This window comes from Olea europaea, unplaced genomic scaffold (assembly GCF_002742605.1).
Source record: "Olea europaea var. sylvestris unplaced genomic scaffold, O_europaea_v1 scaffold392, whole genome shotgun sequence".
NCBI lineage: Eukaryota > Viridiplantae > Streptophyta > Magnoliopsida > Lamiales > Oleaceae > Olea > Olea europaea.
Genome location: NW_019258717.1, coordinates 332,028 through 336,086, shown reverse-complemented (window position 1 = coordinate 336,086; position 4,059 = coordinate 332,028).

Sequence of the window (4,059 nt, the reverse complement as noted above, 5' to 3'; positions counted from 1 at the left end):
ACCTTGGAGGCAAATGAGAAAGTGGTATATTACGTAGGTGTTGAGGGTTTTTAATTTTTGGATTTTGTTTTTCAAAAAAGTAATTTTTCTTTTTCATTTTACTTATCTTTTAACTTTAAATATAAATTTTGTGGGGATTAAAATTAAAAATAGTAATTGAGATTTTTTCTTTAATTATTAGCCTACAAATACTTTTGATATTTTTGTAGGCTAAATATATATCTTGCCCTTTAAATTTTATTATCGGGGAAAAAATATAATTTTTTGTGGGCATGAGTCATTCCAATATTAAAAATTTTGAATCAAATCATAGTCCTACGAAATATTTTTTTGTAGGGAAAAGTGAACTCCGCCCACAAATCTCAATGTCTCAAGAATTTTTGTAGGGAAAGTATATATTTCTTGTACTGAAATTGTAGTCCTCACGGGCATAGCACAACGATAAAGCAGGAGGGTTTGTTAAGACTTGAGGTCCATCTTAATAAGGTCAACCTTATTAAGTGGAGAAACTCAAGATCTCTATAAATTGATATTTATTTCGGTATTAAACCGATGTGGGATTACGTATCCCCTAACAGGGTTCTCTATGTAGCATCGAAATTCAAATTCCCGCGACAGCCGGAAGGCAACATTTATATTGGAAAGCAGATATCCTATAGAGGCAAAGTTATGGTCGCTTTGTTGCTCCTCCGGAGGTCTTGTTTGCAAGTCGTAAAGAGAGGTCACAGGAAAGAGAACTGCATTCCGAATGTCCGATCCAAATGTGTATAAGTTGTGACCGTATCCTGATTTACCCGAATGACGAACCAGGGAGAAGACCATTACTCCTTAGGATTAGTGAAACGAAACTCGGACACTTGAGTCATAAAAAAAATGCAAATTATAGAATAAAAGTAAATGCGTACCCAGCTAACAACAAGAGACTCTTGAAAGGCAGCAACTGAACTAATTCATGCAAACTCCGGTGCACAAACAGAAGCAATTATCCATGGAAGATGAAAAATAGCAAAAAAGCACACGCCTTAACTCATGAAAAATCTGTGTTGCATTCCCATATTCGGGCACTAGCAAAGAGTTCTTGGATCAAGCGTACCCTACACAGTACTTGGACAATTTGCTTGGTAATGGAACAAATAATTCATGATGTGAAGACCCATTATAGATTATACATTATCTAAATTTTCTAAGCCTTCTTCGACATAGCCGAGGCTATGAAGCTTGCTAGATAGAGGATTTTGGGAGAGTTCCAGAATCCCCGATAAATAAGGAATATGCACAACCTAACTGGGTTACGGGCAAGGATGGTTTCTTTGGGGATGACAACATTTTGGTTTGGATCAACAAGATAGGGCGGATTGAAGATGCCCCGTTATTGAAATCCAGATTTTAGTCGAAGTCAAAATTAACAAATAATTTTAACCACATATTTCATAGGATCTACGACTTTTCAACAACACACTTTATCTACTTTTATCAAAATATACTAAAAATCTGATTTTAATCCCAACCAAACTGAGGAAAACATTCTTTTCTTTATGAGGGCCATGCCATAGTGCTTGGCCTAATTAACCTTAATCTTCACTTACCAAGTAGGGGAATGCAACTTTTTCTACCTTTCCAGTTCTACGTAACTTTGATCAATCTATTAAGAAGTTATTTGCACTAGTCTTGCGTTAATAATACTTAATTGGTGTTTTTTTGCAGATGAATGCTGGTGATGTTGCCAAGGCTAGTAAGATGAAATAAATTTCCGTGATTTTATTCTTTCCAGTTGATCATTTTTTCGTTTTCTCTTATTAAATTTTATTAGTAATTGTTATATTGGCAATGACAATTATCATTTTGTAGCTACTATTGTTTTTTGTTATTTTCTCCTGTGCATTTTTTTATATTTATTAATTTAAAACAACTAATTAGTTATAGCAACTAACTTGTGGTTGTTGAAAATTCAACTAATCAATTAGTCAAATTATTAGCAGCGACCAAATATTAATTGTTAAATGTCTTTAATGGTTTTTATTTAAAATTTGACAGAAATGGATTTTGGTTGGTAAATATCTTTCTGCAATAAAATTTTGGTTTTTAAAAGATTAAAAAGATAAAAAATTGTCCATTCATTGACCAATGATTGGTTTGTGATAGGTACTATTTTTACCAACTATTCTTCATAGACCAATAGTTGATAGGGATAGCAAAAATACTCGTTAAACTCGATACTCCTAGGGTCCCATCTCGAACCGGGCAGGGATTATCCGCTTCATGGGTCGAGCATGGAGTGGGGAATTCCCCCCAAGGCATGTATGGGTTAAAAGGCTCCGCCCCGTTTAATTTTATTTTTATTTTATAAAGAATTCAATATTTTAAATGGAAAAACTCCATGAAATTTCATTAATTATAATAGAAGATGGCGACTAAGATTATCTAAGGAATATTTTAAATAATAAAAACTTTAGTTTACCAAATATATTTGAATAATTTAACTTTTAAAAATAAATTACTTAATTAAAAAATTGCCTCACTTAAATGAATTGAGGCAATAAAATAAATTATCAAGAAATAAAATAAAATAAAATTAAACGGGTATGTAAACGGAACAATCACCCAAACCCATCCCGCCCTGCCTCAAACAAGTAATGGGGTGGGTACAGGACAAGAAAATGCCCGGCAAGGTGGGGATCCCGCCCCTCCCCAAACCCGTCCCGTTACCAACCCTAATATATGGTCATTAATGTTGTACCTTCATTGAACAAATATCGGGTGCTAAAAATTGACAATAGTTTTAATTGATGCTTTTTACCGACCATAGTTTAGCTGCAAAAGGTTGCAAATCTACTAGTTTTTTATAATTATTAGCTGCCAAACCAAGTCCTTTACCTACCAAAGTTGGGTTACTGAATGTTCTAGAGTTAGTGACCAATTATAAGTTGGCCGAATTAACCGTTACAAACTTTTGGATATCCAAGTGTCCAAATCGCCAAAACAAGTCACCGGTTCAATCAGTTTTGGTTAATGATTCCGCTTAATAGCTGGGATTTTCTTGGTTTACAATATAGTTCATTTTGAAGCACTACCGGGACCAGTTTTATAGCCGATTTTTAATTTTCTTCATCGAAATAATCTCTGCCGAGTCCTGTTTATCAACACAGGGTGTCAAGGACCGCAGCTTTACTTAGCCCCTTGACACTATCGCAGCCGCAGTTTGCCCAACTTCGGCCGCACATTGTAAATATTACTTCAAGTTTGAGTTGTAATTTTCATTTCATTGTAATAGTTATTTTAATTGTAAAATAGCTCTGATATTGGTAAAAGATTAGTATGATTCCTCGTCTTTTAAACGTCTACTCCCGTCACTTGGGTTTTTGTTCAGAATGCTATTATAGGGGGTATTAGTCATTCAAAAGTCTTTCAAGCTCACTGGTGTCCGCCCCCTGCACCAGCATTTGTAATTTTCTGCTTTCATCAATTGTAATGTTCAGTTTTCAGCAATCAATGTTCAATTTACTTTCAATGTATTCAAATTCTCAATTGTAAGCTTTCTACAAAATTGCAATCAAATTTTCTTTCGTCCCGACGCGACCGAGAAAAGGCGGAAGGTAGTCTAGCGGAGCAGACTACTGTCGCACGGTGTCCCTTTCTGTGCCAAGAAGAAAGGCACCCCGTGAAAGTTGGTATCAGAGCTGCGGCTCAAGACCCTCGATAAGAAAGCTATGGATCCAATTACATCACACACCACTGAAGTGGTAGAGCCTCACAAGAAGGGTACTACGAAACAGCGCGTGGATGCGCTTGATGAGACAGCTACTAGGTTGTGCTATGCTGTGGAAGGTCTCGAGGAAAAAGTCGAGATGGCCGAATCTGAGATTCGTGGATTACACATCCAATTGGATGAAAGCCAAAGAGCTTGCGCAGTAATGACGGAAGCTGCTGCAATCATTCCTGATCTGCAGGATGAAATGGAAGCGTTGAGAGCTCAATTGCGAGTACTCCAACGTGCGGTGGGCAATGGGCAAGCTCCCGCACACGAGTATGCTCCTAGACTCAGAATTCCTGAACCGTGTA